We start from the raw sequence: 18,887 nt of genomic DNA, 5'->3' as shown, positions 1-18,887 counted from the left end.
GTAAAAAAAGATATAGCCTACATTGTTTTCTTCATTTTCCTGACAAGCGTGCCGGCCGAAGTGGCCGCGCGGTTCTGGCGCTGCAGTCTGGAACCGCGAGACCACTACGGTCGCAGGTTCGAATCCTGCCTCGGGCATGGATGTGTGTGATGTCCTTTGGTTAGTTAGGTTTAACTAGTTCTAAGTTCTAGGGGACTAATGACCTCAGCAGTTGAGTCCCATAGTGCTCAGAGCCATTTTTGAACCTGACAAGCGTCAGAATTAGCAATAAGAACGTTTTGCATTCCAACTCTTCGCATAATGACAGCATCATGGCCTGAACATAATAGATTATGCCACGGTTATTCAGAAAGTCATTTTTTTTACAACATTTACTTGTGAAGAGGAGGTCTAGGGCAAAGCAGCGAAAAAATTCAAACATTTTTAAATGCTTTATTTATTAGACTGTTACTTAAAGAGTGACGTTTCGAAGTTTCGTAACAGAAATTTGCTTAGGAATATATTTTAAAAAATTTTCTTCGGCTGGCTGTCTGCACCTGTAGGCCACATATTTACGTGCAGAGATCCACACCTTCCTTAGGTTAGAAATTTTTTGTGTTAATGGTATGTGGGGCAAGTTGACAAGTGATAGAAAGGCAGATTTCTGAGACGGATGAGACATATGAAGGGCATGAAATCAGAAGATGGAAAGCGTTAGGAGGTGCTAACAGACTCACACACAGAGAAGTTCACACGTTACAAATATATTATGTAAAGCTATCAGGGACAATATATGTAGCGTGAAAACAATGCGTGGACAATATTCTTCCACAAACTTTCCACCAGTGAGAATCCTCATTACTCCCTCTTTGACATTTCGTGGTGCGGATATCTTCAGGCAGAAGCCAGGGAAAAGTCATACGCACTTAATCGTAGTTTGCCACTTGCTGTTTCAATGTTCTACTAGTCAGAGCTGAACTGCTCACAAAACTTTCACATGGGAAAGCGCAAAATACCAATGGGAGCTACAATCATTTTGTGCGTAGGCGTTGTTCAAAAACAGTATTTGTGACCGAAAATGTTCTGAAAATAGCTGCACGTGATGCCTGTCAAGTGTTTAATATTGTAAACGTAGGTGGCGTTAAGTGCCTGCAGAGATTATGATTCCATCCAGGTGCATCCACACTGACGATAAGCGGAAGCTTCGATGAATCAAAGCTTGACAAAGCCCAGGCAGCAAAACAAAACTTGCAAAAAAATGATTCAAATGGCTCAGAGCACTATGGGACTTAACATCTGGGGTCATCAGCCCCCTTCAACTTAGAACTACTTAAACCTAACTAAGGACATCACACACATCCGTGCCCGAAGCAGGATTCGAACCTGCGACCGTAGCGGTCGCGCGGTTCCAGACTGAAGCGCCAAGAACCACTCGGCTACTCCGGCCGGCTACAAAACTTGCAAAAGTTGGCTAGGTGAAAGAGGCAGGGGAATAGAGTACTCCAGGGAGACAAAGAATAGAATGAAGGTTATGGAAATGGACAGCATTAGTGACTACAGGTATGGCAATACTGTTAAAAATTTAAATATAAACTTGAAATATGATCTGCCGTAGACTGATTTTTCTGGGCTATCATTTACCTCTTCTCAGGAGCGACAGACGCTAACATCCCGAAATTTGGCATAATTCTTAAAAATCTCTCACTGAATAACCCTGCGCAGCACTTTCTCTTTACCTTGACTGTGAAAAAGTTCTCCTTGAGTGTGTGAGGAAAATGGGACAGGGTTGGTTGACATAAAACTGTAAAATTAATTTGAAAACAAGTATGAGCTCAAACAAAAATCTGTTGCACACTTTTACCAGCCTTTATGCAGATATAAAAGTTTCAGCTTTAATGCTCAATGTCTTTATGAGGAAAGGTATATTACATGTATAACGGTAGCCGGCCTTGGTGGCCGAGTGGTTCTAGGCGCTACACTCTGGAACCGCGCGACCACTACGGTCGCAGGTTCGAATCCTGCCTAGGGCATGGATGTGTGTGATAGGATAGTTAAGTAGTTCTAAGTTCTAGGGGACTGATGACCTCAGAAGTTAAGTCCCATAGCGCTCAGAGCCATCTGAACCATTTTTGTATAACGGTAATAAAAATTCAAATCCTGATAAAATGAATGTTCATGAACAATATCAAACATAAACCACACATAATACCGTTCACTATGTTCTACATAACAGTCTCAAGTTTTAACATTTTAACTGTAGTATTGTAGGAGATATCGATGTTTAAATGTCAACGACCGTCCTTGATAATAGCCGCTTGAGATTTTGCTTTTTGCTGCAGATAGTCTTCGACACAGCGAAAATTTCATCTTGTGATGTGAAAGAAAAGCCGTCAGCTGTCACCTAGTCGCTGCGTCTTTCATGCAACAAGGAAACGAAAAACAAACGCTTTGCGGTGTTGTGTTAATAAATGTTACAACCAATGTTATTAAAATTTATTTATAACGTATTAGTCCCGTATATCGTTGCGGTGTTCTGCAAAGCCTCGTCGGTAGTTTTATAAAGGCCTCGTCGCCACTGCTTATGGAGGCAGTTTGCCACTGTTGTTACGGTAGGTCGAACTTGTGAGTACGTGAAACGGCTTCTGGTGTAGTACACCGCTAGGACAATTTCTTCCTGCGGCTGTTGTACAGCTATGTCCCCGGATCAGGTAACGGGATAGAACGAAGGTTCTACGACACTCCAATAAATTAGTAACAAAATCACACAAATGAGATAAAAATGTTTACTTACCTTTGTGACTTGTCGAATAATGGAGTCTGCAACACTGCATGTACCCTACTGGCCATTAAAATTGCTACACCACGAAGATGACGTGCTACAGACAGAAAGAAGATGCTGTGATATGCAAATGATTAGCTTTTCACAGCATTCACACAAGGTTGGCGCCGGTGGGGACATTTACAACGTGCTGACACGAGGAAAGTTTCCAACCGATTTCATACACAAACAGCAGTTGAACGGCGTTGCCTGAAGAAACGTTGTTGTGATGCCTCGTGTAAGGAGGAGAAATGCGTAACATCACGTTTCCGACTTTGATAAAGGTCGGATTGTAGCCTACCGCGATTGCGGTTTATCGTATCGCGACATTGCTGATCGCTCGCATTGGTCGAAATCCAATGACTGTTAGCAGAATATGGAATCGGCGGGTTCAGGAGGGTAATACTCGGACAGGTATCTTATCCGCATGGCTGTAACGGATCGTGCAGCCACGTCTCGATTCCTGAGTCAACAGATGGGGACATTTGCAAGACAACAACCATCTGCACGAACAGTTCGACGACGTTTGCAGCAGCACGGACTATCAGCTCGGAGAACATGGCTGCGGTTAGCCTTGACGCTGCATCACAGACAGGAGCGCCTGCGATGGTGTACTCAATGACAAACGTGGTGCATGAATGGCAAAACCTCATATTTTCGGATGAATCCAGGTTCTGTTTACAGCATCACGATGGTCGCATCCGTGGTTGGCGACATCGCGGTGAACGCACATAGGAAGCGTGTATTCGTCATCGCCATACTGGCGTATTACCCGTCGTGATAGTATGGGGTGCCATTGGTTACACGTCTCGGTCACCTCTCGTTCGCATTAACGGCACTTTGAACAGTGGACGTTACATTTCAGATGTGTTACGACCCGTGGCTCTACCCTTCATTCGATCCCTGCGAAACCCCACATTTCAGCAGGATAATGCACAACCGCATGTTGCAGGTCCTGTACGGGCCTTTCTGGATACAGAAAATTCTTCGACTGCTGCCCTGGCCTGCACATTCTCCAGATCTCTCACCAATTGAAATCGTCTGGTCAATGGTGGCCGAGCAACTGGCTCGTCACAATACGCCAGTCACTACTCTTGATGAACTGTGGTATCGTGTTGAAGCTGCATGGGCAGCTGTACCTGTACACGTCATCCGAGCTCTGTTTGACTCAATGCCCAGGCCATCAAGGCCGTTATTACGGCCAGAAGTGGTTGTTCTGGGTACTGATTTCTCAGTATCTATGCACCCAAATGTCGTGAAAATGTAATCACATGTCAGTTCTAGTATAATATATTTGTCCAATGAATACACGTTTATCATCTGCATTTCTTCTTGGTTTAGCAATTTTAATTGCCAGTAGTGTAATATAACACAAAACAGGCTCTCAATTGCTAAGTGCAAATAATCCTAGATAAAAGTCAGTATATAGCAGATGCAATCTACAACAACTGTCTGTTCACTTCTAAGAGTTCACTAAACGTTGTTCCCTGTCAAAGTCACCCCTTGACGATGATCTGCAACCAATTGGGCGAGAGCTGCTCTTCTATCTTCCGAGCAGGCTTCTGCCTATTGTCGTCCGGTCATTGACGGATTGCACTCGGCCAGCGCCCTTGGCGCTGATGGAACTCACGCATGTGGCGAGACTGTGGCACGCAACAGTCGCATCTTTGCGCCTCTGGTGCTTTGCCCTAGCAGTGTCTTGTTCGGACGACACAGCACGGTGGAAAACATTCCAAGTGGTACTGCTCTAATTCGGTATCACTACAGCTACTTCAGGATTTTTGATTACGAGATTATTTATGTTGCGGCGTAAAGTCAGGTGCCGACACGCCAGTCGGGAGCGACGGGAAAGAGAAGGCAGTGAGAATAACATGGATTCCAGAAACAGCGATCGTGTGAGACCCAACTCGCTTCATTTGTTCATGGGACCCGGAAAATATTAGATACAGGCTCTCAGGTAGATTCCATTTTCCTTGACTTCCGGAAGGCGTTCGATACTGTTCCGCACTGTCGCCTGATAACAAAGTAAGAGCCTACGGAATATCAGTCCAGCTGTGTGGCTGGATTGAAGAGTTTTTAGCAAACAGAACACAGCATGTTGTTCTCGATGAAAAGACGTCTACAGACGTTAAAGTAACCTCTGGCGTGCCACGGGGGAGTGTTATGGGACCATTGCTTTTCACAATATATACGGGGTGTTACAAAAAGTTATGGCCAAACTTTCAGGAAACATTCCTCGCACACAAATAAAGAAAAGATGTTATATGGACGTGTGTGCGAAAACGCTTTGTTTCCATGTTAGAGCTCATTTTAGTTTCGTCAGTATGTACTGTACTTCCTCGATTCACCGCCAGTTGGCCCAATTGACTTCGGTAAAGGTTCACGAGTGGAATTAAAATACAAGGTGAAAGGATATCAATGATACGATTCGCTGATGACATTGCTACCCTGAGTGAAAGTGAAGAAGAATTAAATGATCTGCTGAACGGAATGAACAGTCTAATGAGTACACAGTATGGTTTGAGAGAAAATCGAAGAAAGACGAAGGTAATGAGAATTAGTAGAAATGAGAACAGCGAGAAACTTAACATCAGGATTGATGGTCACGAAGTCAATGAAGTTAAGGAATTCTGCTACCTAGGCAGTAAAATAACCAATGACGGACGGAGCGAGGAGGACATCAAAAGCAGACTCGCTATGGGAAAAAAGGCATTTCTGGCCAAGAGAAGTCTACTAATATCAAATACCGGCCTTAATTTGAGGAAGAAATTTCTGATGATGTACGTCTGGAGTACAGCATTGTATGGTAGTGAAACATGGACTGTGGGAAAACCGGAACAGAAGAGAATCGAAGGATTTGAGATATGGTGCTAGAGACGAATGTTGAAAATTAGGTGGACTGTGAAGGTAAGGAATGAGGAGGTTCTACGCAGAATCGGAGAGGAAAGGAATATGAGGAAAACACTGATAAGGAGAAGGGACAGGATGATAGGACATCTGCTAAGACATGAGGGAATGACTTCCATGGTACTAGAGGGAGCTGTAGAGGGCAAAAACTGTAGAGGAAGAAAGAGATTGGAATACGTCAAGCAAATAATTGAGGACGTAGGTTGCAAGTGCTACTCTGAAGTGAAGAGGTTAGCACAGGAAAGGAATTCGTGGCGGGCCGCATCAAACCAGTCAGTAGACTGATGACAAAAAAAAAAAAAAAAAAAAGAAAGAAAGAAAGAAAGCTCTTGCCGTCTTCGGAGTTGTGTTGATGATGCTTTTCCGAAAGTCAGATGGTATATCGCCAGACTCATATATTCTACACACCAACGTGAATAGTCGTTTTGTTGCCACTTCCCCAATGATTTTAGAAATTCTGATGGAATGTTATCTATCCCTTCTGCCTTATTTGACCGTAAGTCCTCCAAAGCTCTTTTAAATTCCGATTCTAATACTGGATCCCCTATCTCTTCTAAATCGATTCCTGTTTCTTCTTACATCACATCAGACAAATCTTCATCCTCATAGAGGCTTTCAATGTATTCTTTCCACCTATCTGCTCTCTCCTCTGCATTTAACAGTGGAATTCCCGTTGCACTCTTAATGTTACCACCGTTGCTTTTAATGTCACCAAAGGTTGTTTTGACTTTCCTGTATGCTGAGTCTGTCCTTCCGACAATCATACGTTTTTCGATGTCTTCACATTTTTCCTGCAGCCATTTCGTCTTAGGTTCCTTGCACTTCCTATTTATTTCATTCCTCAGCGACTTGTATTTCTGTATTCCTGATTTTCCCGGAACATGTTTGTACTTCCTCCTTTCATCAATCAACTGAAGCATTTCTTCTGTTACCCGTGGTTTCTTCGCAGCTACCTTCTTTGTACCTATGTTTTCCTTCCCAACTTCTGTGATGGCCCTTTTTAGAGATGTCCATTCCTCTTCAACTGTACTGCCTACTGCGCTATTCCTTATTGCTGTATCTATAGCGTTAGAGAACTTCAAACGTATCTCGTCATTCCTTAGTACTTCCGTATCCCACTCCTTTGCGTATTGATTCTTCCTAATGTCTTGATCTTCAACCTACTCTTCATCACTACTATATTGTGATCTGAGTCTATATCTGCTCCTGGGTACGCCTTACAATCCAGTGATTTCGGAACCTCTGTCTGACCATGATGTAATCTAATTGAAATCTTCCCGTATCTCCCGGCCTTTTCCAAGTATACCTGCTGTAATACACAATTAAAATTGGTAGGCACTGGTATCAAGCTATAACCACAAGCTTAGAGGGATCATATATGTGATCGCTCTAAGCTCGTGGTTATCATATATGTGATCGCTCTAAGCCTGTGGTTATAGCTTGATACCAGTGCCTACCAATTTTAATTGCATATTACAGCACTGAGTATTGTCACTAAGTGATTGGAAATCGATTTTGCTGACAATGAAACAACAAAATACGGACAATGCTGATTTTCCTTCCAATTCTAATGTTTGACATATTATAGTTCCACTCAATCTCCTCCTAGAGATAACCAAAGAACCCACAGTTGTACCGGCGAGTGCATTTTCGTGCGTCACAACACCTCTGATTTTAAATTTGACATATAATCTTTCCGATAAGTCGGTTACAGGAAGATTAACTTCAAAATGAGACCTTCTTTGAAGCCGATAGCTTGTTCTGCAGAGGACAATTAATGGGGAATGCTAGGGTGCTTGTTTGAGGAAGAAGGAGACAAAGTGATTGAGTGTCGGCGCACCTATACAAATGTAATGGGTCCAGTTCCCCCTCGGTTCTTCCATTTTTTTCTGGCACTTGTAGTTTCTTTCACCTCTGTAAATGATATGAGAGTGACAAAAAAAGTTAAAAGTTGCACTGTAGGCCCCCAGTCAGAGTGAGGCAGTTCTAAGCCAGAAGAAAGCAAGTGCATTCCGCCGCCCACAGAAAACCGTCTAGTACAGTTCTGCAGTGTTGGGACGCCTTTAGATTTACAATTTTAACACGGAAATAAATCGATGGAAGGAAAGAAGATTGGGCTTAACGTCCCGTCGACGTGGAGGTCATTAGACGTGGGGCACAGGCTCGGATTCTGTCGAGGATGGTAAAGGAAACCGGCCGTGCCCTCTCAAAAGAACCATCCAGACACTTGCCTGGAGCGATTTAGGGAAATCTTGGGAAACCTAAATTTTGATGGTAGAAACGCAGGTTTGAACCATTGTCTACCGAATTTTGAGTCCAGTGTGCTAACAACTGCGCTACCTCGTTCTGCAATAAATCGAAAACCCTATGTGTGCGTGTTTTGTGTGTGTGCGACACAGAGAGAGAGAGAGAGAGGAGGGAGGGGGGGGGGGGGAGGAAGAAACTGAGAGAGGGAGGGGGGAAGCGGGAGAGAGCTACACATCAATTAGAGTGTAGCGGTACTGCATTTGCAGTGGTCAGCCGTAGCCACGACCATAAAGCGACGCTGAGGGGGCAATGTTTCACAGTGGGACAGCAGGTAGAGAAAGAAGCTCTCAAGGTTAGGTCGGCAGACTCGAGCGTTACCGTGGGGCGTGGCTGATCTCCGTGCAGGCTGCAGCGCGGGTTAATGGCCAGACATTACTCCCACCGCTTCATTCGCAAACCGCAGTGGCGCTCTGGAGCTTTCGCCGGGGTCGCACCGTGCTATGCGGGCCGCTAGGTGGCTTCCGCTTCGTGGCATATTCAGAGACGAGGAAAGCGAGCTGACACAACTGGAGCAAAAAAAGGAGAGTGGGATAGAAAGAAAGGAAAGAGAAAGGGGAAGGGCGGAGAAGAGGTGAAGTGTCGGTGAGGGTGCAAATGGGCACGTACGCGAGGCGAACGGGAATAGCGAAGGATACAGCTACAGGAAAACCCTACCTCTTCCCTGAACCTGTCTTCATACTGGCTTCCACAACCCAGCAACTCTCTCCATCCCCCTTCCTCGACCTCCCGTCCTTTTTCTCTCCTCTTCCTCTTCTTTCACTATACCGGGAGAGGTGATGCAGTGGTTATCACACTGGACTCGCATTAAGTGGGACATTGGTTCAAATACTTGTCTGGCCAGAAAAATTTAGTTTCTTCCTGATTTCCCTAGATCGCTCTAGGTTCCTTCGAAAACGGCAAGGTCAGTTTCCTTCCCCATCTATTCGAGCTTCTATGCCATCTCTAATTACCACACTGTCAGCTGGATCTACCTTTCTTCTTACTTCTTCTACCCCCTTCCCCCTGTCACCCTCTTCATTAAGGTTTGGGGCATTGCAGGGAAGGTGTAGAAGAATGACGATGTTGGAGTAGGAAATGAGGGAGGTGATGGAGTGAATAGGAAAAACATGGGGATTTGGGACCATGAAAGAATGGTGGTCTAGGAGAGGCATTTTTGATTTGAGATGAAAACGACATGGGTCCCAGGTTCGAAACCAGCCACTGATAAAATTCTGAATAAAAGTGATCACTAGTAGCGGCGGCAATCTTCCGGCATAAGGAGCCATCCTTCCTCTGTCAACAGCCATGTCAAAGAGTGGAGAAAGAGTTTCAGGGCTCTCTCTTGACCCTAAGGTGGGAAATTCCTTAAACGTCGAAAGAATCAGAAATGCTGAAGTGTATGAGGATGTAGAAGGCGATTCATTAAAGACAAGAAAAGTATCATGATGATCTCTCCATTGGCAAAAGATTCCGGATTAGCCCCCTTTGGATCCTCGGGAGGGGACTGAAAAACGAGGAGGTGACCATGAGAGAAAGATGGCATCACCAATTACGGAAAGATATTATCAGAGAAATTTGAATGGGGTAGGAAAGCTACAAAATCTGAAATGCAAAGTCTGGAACCGCGCTGGTGCTACGGTCGCAGGTTCGAATCCTGTGTGTGATGTCCTTAGGTTAGTTAGGTTTAAGTGGTTCTAAGTCTAGGGGACTGATGACCTCAGATGTTAAGTCCCATAGTGCTCAGAGCCATTTGAACCATTTTGAACAGAGTGAGTACAACAGGATATTCAACGGGTATTCAGTATGTATAAGGAGACTTTGTACTGATCTGAGTCTCTATCAGCTCCTGGTTATTCCTTGCAATCCAATATCTGATTTCGGAATCTCTGCCTGACCATCATGAGCCCAGGTGGAATCGTCCCGTGTCTCCAGTGAGGAAGGAAGTGGGATACTGAAGTACAAAGGAATGATGAGACTTGATTGAAGTTCGCTTAGGGTGTGGATACTGCGCTATTACGATAAAGAACATCATTGTAGGCAGTTCAGATGAAGAGGAGCAGACAGTACGAAAAATAGCAATCACAGACGTTGGGCAGCCAGACATAGGCACACGGAAAGTAACTCCAAAGAAGCCTTGGGTAACAGAAGAAGTACTTCATGTAATGGGCAAAACATAGAATAAAAGACTGCCAGGGAATAGAGTGATATAAATCCCTTAATAGTGAAATAAATCTGAAGCGCATGGCTGGTAAGATGAAACGGACGCACGGAAAATGTGAATAAATCAAAAAAGAAACGATTGTCGGAAGGACTGACCGGGCAAATGGAAAATCACGCTCCGGTGAAATTAAAACCCAGGGCGGTAATGCTAAGAGTGCAGTGGGAATTCCGCTGTTAAACGCAGAAAAGAGGGCGGATAGGTCTCTCTGCAAATAAGTGATCTCTAGAATGAGATTTTCGCTCTGCAGCGGAGTGTGCGCTGATATGAAACTTGCTGGCAGATTAAACCTGTGTGCTGGACCGAGACTCGAACTCGAGTTTCATATCAGCGCACACTCCGCTGCAGAGTGAAAATCTCATTCTGGAAACATCCCCCAGGCTGTGGCTAAGCCATGTCTCCGCAATATCCTTTCTTTCAGGAGTGCTAGTTCTGCAAGGTTCGCGGGAGAGCTTCTGTAAAGTTTGGAAGGTAGGAGACGAGATACTGGCAAAAGCAAAGCTGTGAGGACGGGGCGTGAGTCGCGCTTGGGTAGCTCAGTTGGTAGAGCACTTGCCCGCGAAAGGCAAAGGTCCCGAGTTCGAGACTCGGTCCGGCACACAGATTTAATCTGCGAAGAAGTTTCAAGTGATCTCTATACAGAAAACTGAGAAGGCATTCTGATAAATGTAACAATAGCAAATGTAATATAAAAGTTAACAGAAGATGAACCTGTTGTTCGAAACCAGCACTGAAGTTATGTGTGTAAATAAATACCGTTATTATCAGTGATTGATTGATGCTTTCGTCCTTTCCTTCTGCACAGGAATTTTTTTTTTTTAGTTTTGGAACTCCAGAGAGAAGTACAGCTAGCCACAAACACCATACACCACCTACCAAGGCGGATGAAACACATGAAGGGCATGAAATCAGAAGATGGAAAGCTAGTGGGAGGTGCTAACAGACTCACACACAATGAAGTTCACACGTTACAAATATATTGTGGTAAAGCTATCAGGGACAATAAATGTAGTGTGGAAGCAATGCGTGGACAATATTTTTCCACAAACTTTCCACCGATGAGAATCCTCATTACTCCCTCTTTGACATTTCGTGGTGCGGATATCTTCAGGCAGAAGCCAGTGAAAAGTCATACGCCCTTAATCGTAGTTTGCCACTTGCTGTTTTCAATGTTCTAATAGTCAGAGCTGAACTGTTCACAAAACTTTCACATGGGAAAGCGCAAAATACGAATGGGAGCTACAATCATTTTGTGCGTATGCGTTCAAAAACAGTATTTAGTTCAAAAACAGGATTTGTGACCGAAAATGTTCTGAAAATAGCTGCACTTGATGCCTGTCAGGTGTTTAATATTGTAAACGTAGTTGGCGTTAAGTGCCTGCAGAGATTAAGCTTCCATCCGGGTGCATTCACATTGACGATAAGCGGAAGCTTCGATGAAGCAAAGCTTGACAAAGCCCACGCAACAAAACAAAACTCGCATAAGTTGGCTAGGTGAAAGACGCTGGGGAATAGAGTACTTCAGGGAGACAAGAGAATGAAGATATGGAAATGGACAGCATTAGTGACTATAGGGATGGCTATAATGTTAAAAATTTTAATATAATCTTTAAATAGCATTTGCCGTAGACTGATTTTTCCGGGCTATCATGTACCTCTTCTCAGGAGCGACAAACGCTAACACCCCGAAATTTGGCATAATTCTTAAAAATCTCTCACTGAATAACCCTGCGCAGCGGAGTACCGAGAACGCAACAGCTTCGAAAACGCATTTTTTGAAGAGATACCCTTAGAAGTTTTTCGATTTTCACTGTTAATATGTACTTAATAATATACAACTCGGCAATGCGAAGTGCTGATAGCGAAACGCCACCCTTAGTATATTCACTTAATGACATACTAGAAAATAGAATACAGAGACTTCATCTCGGGGTGTCTAAGAAAATGAAAGATATTCATGCGCAGAAATACACGAAGACTATCATTGAACAATTAATTGCTTACCGTGCCTTGTAACATGAATGCAGCTCCCCCAGAAGCAAGGGCAACATTTGGGTTTGACTGCATTCTATATCGTGTTTTTCATTCTACTTTACAGAAATTAGAAGTTTTTTCAAGAAACGAAAAATTGACATAAATTTAACCAGTAGCGAGAATGAGTAAGAAAAAGATAACAATGTAGTACCAAGAGGAACTTCTTGAACTCACGTGGTAGATAAATTAATCTCTTCAACGTGTGGCACATCTACGCCAAGAGCAGAACAAAGTTTTGAGACCGGTGTGGTTGTTAATAACTGGATAATGTCTTTGTCTGTGGAAAAAAATTATTTAGTTCTGAGGAAATGCGGGATCCAATCAGAAAACTAAAGCTTTAAAAATGACAATCTCTGCAACAAAAGATTCTTTCTCCGCTCATGGCTGTTTCAATATAAACATTAAGTTGCATACTGAAAACTTTTGAAAGGAGTCCTATGTAAATTTTGTGTGTTATTTCCACAAAAAGCGAAAAGTGTTTACAGATGAGCATTTATTGCCAATGCATTTCTAAAATATATATGTTTCCATGAATCTGCAAGAACTCGTGAAAATTCTCAGTGGCATAAATTATCAGTTGTTGAAGCTAACAACTGCACACACATAACGGGGGTAAACAAATAGCTCTGAGCACTATGGGACTTAACATCGGAGGTCATCAGTCCCCTAGAAAAAATGGTTCAAATGGCTCTGAGCACTATGGGACTCAACTGCAGAGGTCATTAGTCCCCTAGAACTTAGAACTAGTTAAACCTAACTAACCTAAGGACATCACAAACATCCATGCCCGAGGCAGGATTCGAACCTGCGACCGTAGCGGTCTTCGGTTCCAGACTGCAGCGCCTTTAACAGCACGGCCACTTCGGCCGGCTCCCCTAGAACTTAGAACTAGGTAAACCTAACTAACCTAAGGACATCGCATACATCCATGGCCTAGGCAGGATTCGAACCTGCGACCGTAGCAGTCGCGCGATTCCGAACTGAAGCGCCTTGAACCGCTCGGCCACAGCGGCCGGCAGAAGTTAAACAGCTGCCAGTCAATTTACATATGTTGCCGGTATAACCGGTGCAGGAAACAGGAAAAAATTGTTTTCAGCCGAATCGACTGTAGCTATTTGGGCGCAAATGATATTGCCATTCAGCATAATTAACAACATTTGGAAATTTATGGAATTTATTACAATTTTTAGTTGAAGCCGTGATGATGCTCTAAGAGAACATTTGGAAATAAGCAGCTGAAACGGAGAAATGGAAAAAAATATTCGAAATAACAGAGTGGTTGTAGCTAACGCTGCTGTTGGCTTCTCAGTTTTGACAGATTAAGCAACTGATACTGCAGCAGTTGAGCAGCTATCTCTAGGAGTATGATGTCCTAAACACATTAAACGGCAAGCAAATATTTCAGAAGAGTTTTAGGGATCTGTGTCAATCTTAAATCGTAGTCCAGACACCTTCGATAGCTTGTTCAAATTTTGAACTGAAAATGGAAAATTTATTTTTCCAAGGGTACGACGATTGTTCTGTAGTGGTGAGAAAGGGAAGAGGTGTGTAAGTAAATAATTGGAAATGAGATCCAAGAAACGATATTTTTTTGTTGTTCCTCTCATCGACATAAATAATTAAGTGATATCCGGAATATAGTTGATTCAGTAAAAGTCGTAATTTCTTGTTTCGAGAAATTTTGGCCAGAAGATTTGTTGCAGGAATTCTCATGTTGTGTGAAACGCGATGGTTATAGAAACAAAAAGTTATTCGAATATTTGTAGATAATTTTAAAATAATTGTGAACAGGTTGGTGGATCTCTCTGAGAATGGCAATGCTAAGTCAAGATAGATGGAATACCCGTTGTACAATGCTTGCAGCCACTCTACAGCTATCGTGTCTGTTGTTTTTGTTCTGGTCTTCAGTCCTGAGACTGGTTTGATGCAGCTCTCCATGCTACTCTATCCTGTGCAAGCTTCTTCATCTCCCAGTACCTACTGCAACCTACATCCTTCTGAATCTGCTTGGTGTATTCATCTCTTGGTCTCCCTCTACGATTTTTACCCTCCACGCTGCCCTCCAATGCTAAATTGGTGACCCCTTTTTTGTGACGGCCTTCGTAGCGACAACACTTCGCTGTAGAAACGGCCTACGAAGTCACCGCCACACTTTTAATAGCGGGCCGACCGGTCCGCTGGAACAGTGAACAGAAAGATGAAAACCCAAACACTCGGATTAAATGAAAGTCGGTACTTATCTTTATTAACGACGATACAGAACACTGTGGTGAACATGGTCTACAGAAATCTGTCTAGTTCGAGTCGGTGCGGCTAGGTCAGCGTCGGCTGACGACAAACAACAACTCTGCTGCGATGAACACACAACTGACTAGCAAGTACACAATTCGGTGGCGAGTCTACAACTGAGCGGCGAATACAGAACTGTCCTAGCGCTCGCGACTCCAGTGCTTAAGAAGCCAGAAGCCAGCGGTGGCGCGCGCAGACTTGCGGCGATTTCCTGTATCGCTGGCGCTGCTTATGCGGACGGCGTCCGGACTTTGGTGCTGCCAACCTTTTTGGCAGCGGGCTCGGTTGGCATTACTGGCTAGGATATAACACCCTTGATGCCTCAGAACATGTCCTACCAATCGATCCCTTCTTCTAGTCAAGTTGTGTCACAAACTCCTCCCCAATCCTATTCAATATCTCTTCATTAGTTATGTCATCTACCCATCTAATCTTCAGCATTCTTCTGTAGCACCACATTTCGAAAACTTCTGTTCTTTTCTTGTCCAAACTATTTATAGTCCATGTTTCACTTCCATACATGGCTACACTCCATACAAATACATTAACCATACAGTAGAGCTGCATGCCCTCGGGAAAAATTGCGGCTGTAGTTTCCCCTTGCTTTCAACCATTCGCAGTACCAGCACAGCAATGCCGATTTGGTTAGTGTTACAAGGCTAGATCAGTCAATCATCCAGACTGTTGCCCCTGCAACTACTGAAAAGGCTGCTGCCCCTCTTCAGGAACCACACGTTTGTCTGGCCTCTCAAGAGATACCCCTCCGTTGTGGTTGCACCTACGGTGCGGCGATCTGTATCGCTGAAGCACGCAAGCCTCCCCACCAAAGGCAAGGTCCATGGTTCATGGGGAGGCTATCGTGTCTACAGTAGTGATAAGCAACTATTCTTCAATGTTAGCATCAGTTTGTCAGGCTTTGCATGCTGCTGAGCTGGATTTACAGAAAGCAACAATCGATGTACAATAAATAATTAATATCTTGAAAAAGCACAGGAAAATTCAGAATTAGTGTTTGAAAATATACTTACAAAAGGTAAAAATGTGACATGAAATAAATGTGAATCTTTCAGTACCGAGGCGAACTAAGATACATCTCCCTAAATGAATGTTACGGACGATCCATTTTAATTCCATGCTTTGATCTTGATTTTCTCTTTGTTGTACTGATTTCCAGAGGAGCATGTAGAAAAATTAAATTTCTTTCAATTAGATCATCAGAAAATAAAAACAGTTTACAAAAAAGAATTTGACAAAATAGCAACATATATTCAAAAATATTATACAAATGAAACTATACGGTTCCAGAGACCTTTTAGGGACTCAAACATATGTGACGTATGTATGCAGACGGACTCGGTGAATGAAAATTTGTACTAACACTGGGATTCACACCCAGGTCTCCTGTCCACTGGGCATTGGTGAGCTTCTGCAGCGCTGTTCGAGTTTATGAGGAATACCAAGTGGGCTGAGGAGTGAATGGGAATTCGGAATGAGGAGGGAGGTTTGCTAGGTGTAACGCCCCAACTGTTATATCGTAGCCAGTAATGCCAATCGAGCCCGCTGCCAAAAAGGTTGGCAGCATCAAAGTCCGGACGCCGTCCGCATAAGCAGCGCCAGCGATACAGGAAATCGCCGCAAGTCTGCGCGCGCCACCGCTGGCTTCTGGCTTCTTAAGCGCTGGAGTCGCGAGTGCTAGGACAGTTCTGGATTCGCCGCTCAGTTGTAGACTCGCCACCGAATTGTGTACTTGCTAGTCAGTTGTGTGTTCATCGCAGCAGAGTTGCTGTTTGTCGTCAGCCGACGCCGACCTAGCCGCACCGACTCGAACTAGACAGATTTCTGTAGACCATGTTCACCACTGTGTTCTGTATCGTCGTTAATAAAGATAAGTACCGACTTTCATTTAATCCGAGTGTTTGGGTTTTCGTCTTTCTGTTCACTGTTCCAGCGGACCGGTCGGCCCGCTATTAAAAGTGTGGCGGTGACTTCGTAGGCCGTTTCTACAGCGAAGTGTTGTCGCTACGAAGGCCGTCACAAAACCAACGACCTCCTTAAAGTCAATTAAGAAAGAACATGAAGTAGGGAAAGTCATCTTGGCAGTTACGACATCTTTGCCGATGAGCTAACACGAAAGAGTTTTGTCAACAACTACATTGTACACCACTGAGCATATTTGTTAGCGAGAGAGAAAGAAGAAACGTCGTGTTTCAGCAATGGACAAATATCCATGTGACACAAATGTGAAATTAATATCTCAAAAGTTAAGTCCAAAGTAATGTCATCAGAGATAACTTTTATGTGGAAGAGAGTTGTAAGCGCAACGAAGAAATTCAATGCTCCAAAATGCTCTTCCACAGAAGAAGTCGCTTGCTAGAACTCATCCAGTGCAGACGTACGAGAGCAGTTCTGATCTGAATTATTGAGATTGCAAATCATGACGAGATTGTTTTCGACTTTAGAAGTGTTTGTTGCGTGGCGGGATTCACGGCTTAAGAAACTGATTTTATGAACTGAGACAGGAACAGACAGACTCATTTAACCGTGCACTACGGGCTAATTGAAATCTAATAACGGAATTAGTGAACTTTGGACTTGACTTTAAATTAGTTGGACTTTTAAAGAGAAGTGAACATTCTATGAAAGAATACACGCAATTAGTCTTGAGTAGGACCCAAGTACACGACATCATGAAGATAAAACAATTACGCTAAAGTGCTGAGTTGTGGTAATAGCCAACAAACTATAACTCAATCGGAGTGACTTAACTAAACTATTCCGTGTACGTGTGGTGCGGGAGTTATAAGTATTTAGTGATAAAATAAAAATAAACTGTTCTTACCAGTTAAATACCCGGTGTGGACTACATCATTAAACAGTTTGATAAATGACTAAATCAACTACTCATGAAAGACTATTTCATTGGTGCAAATATTCACGTCATTAGTTGAGAAGTGAACTTTAAATTATTTTCGTATTACGACGCAATCTTACAAAGACTGAATCTGAATCTCGCTGCATACCAGCACAACAATTCCATAGCAACGAGACAACAGCGTAAGAAAAAACTGTTAACTAAAATATTTCCTCGTAATCAGTGGTGTGTGCTATGCGAACGAGAAAAGAATTAATAACTACTGCAAATCCGGGCAATTAACAATACAATATTAATAATAAAAAGCATCAATTATACGAGTTCGCATAAGTGGAAACGCTGCGGACTTGTAACTGAGATATAACGACAACGCGAGGAACGCCTTTTCGGATGTCTTTCAGGTTTTTTTTCTCCCGTTAATCTACGGGGACTGACGTTATATCGCATCGTGTCTCTACTCTTCCGCGAGAGCTGTGGCAGTAGCAGCGTGGAAACCAATAGCTTCAAGACTTTTATGAATGGCTCGATAACGAACATAAGTGAAGAGACATGTGGCATTTCAGTGAGGCGCCATTGCACTAATAACGTCTCTCCATTAATACTAGAAGTTCATCCGAACGCGGTTGGAGTCTATGGGCACGCGCCACATAGGGTAGTACGTGCACTAGAGTGCAAAACCACTAAATGGTTTAGAGTAGTTTCAAGCAAGTGACGCGGTTGGAAACCCGAGAACATTTTATTCAGTGTTATCGCCGCGAGACTCTGCATTCATACACTGTTCCAGCTGTTTACGCACAGCTGCCGAATGAAAAGCGAGAAACATATGGGCGTTTTTTTAGAGCTATTAAAGCTAATGTGACTGGATGGAACCGTGCATCTCTGATGATGGATTTCGAAATTGCCGTTTTCAAGTTTATTTCCTGGAAGCAAGATTACTGGTTGTGACTATCATTTTAATCGAGATTTTTGGAAACGAGTTCAGTGTTGTGGCCTCGCTCCAACCTATAAGTAAAATGAGGGGATACGCTGTCGCATAAGAATGTGTTCCGCTCTAGCAAATCTTCCCCTGGAGATGTTGAATGATGGTTGGCTGTGTACTGGGGACAGCGCGCCTGGAAACCAATAGCTTCAAGACTTTTATGAATGGCTCGATAACGGACGTAAGTCAAGAGACATGTGGCATTTCAGTGAGGCGCCATTGCACTAATAACGTCTCTCCATTAATACTAGAAGTTCATCCGAACGTTTACTCATTTGTGAAAATTTTTTCCAGCAGATGTAGGGTACCACGGCCACCAGTTTGACAGACTAATTTTAAACTTTGATGGGAAAAGAAGGGAAAAGTCAGTAATGAAGACTGACGGAACAATTGCACAGGATTTAGGGTGGGGGGGGGGGGGGGGTAGGACATGGAACGGGCCAACTTGGAGCGCCGGCCGCGGTGGCCGAGCGGTTCTAGGCGCCCAGTCCAGAACCGCGCGACT

The sequence above is a fragment of the Schistocerca nitens genome, chromosome 10, assembly GCF_023898315.1.
Source record: "Schistocerca nitens isolate TAMUIC-IGC-003100 chromosome 10, iqSchNite1.1, whole genome shotgun sequence".
Classification (NCBI taxonomy): Eukaryota; Metazoa; Arthropoda; class Insecta; order Orthoptera; family Acrididae; genus Schistocerca; species Schistocerca nitens.
Note: the sequence above shows the minus strand (reverse complement) of the source record.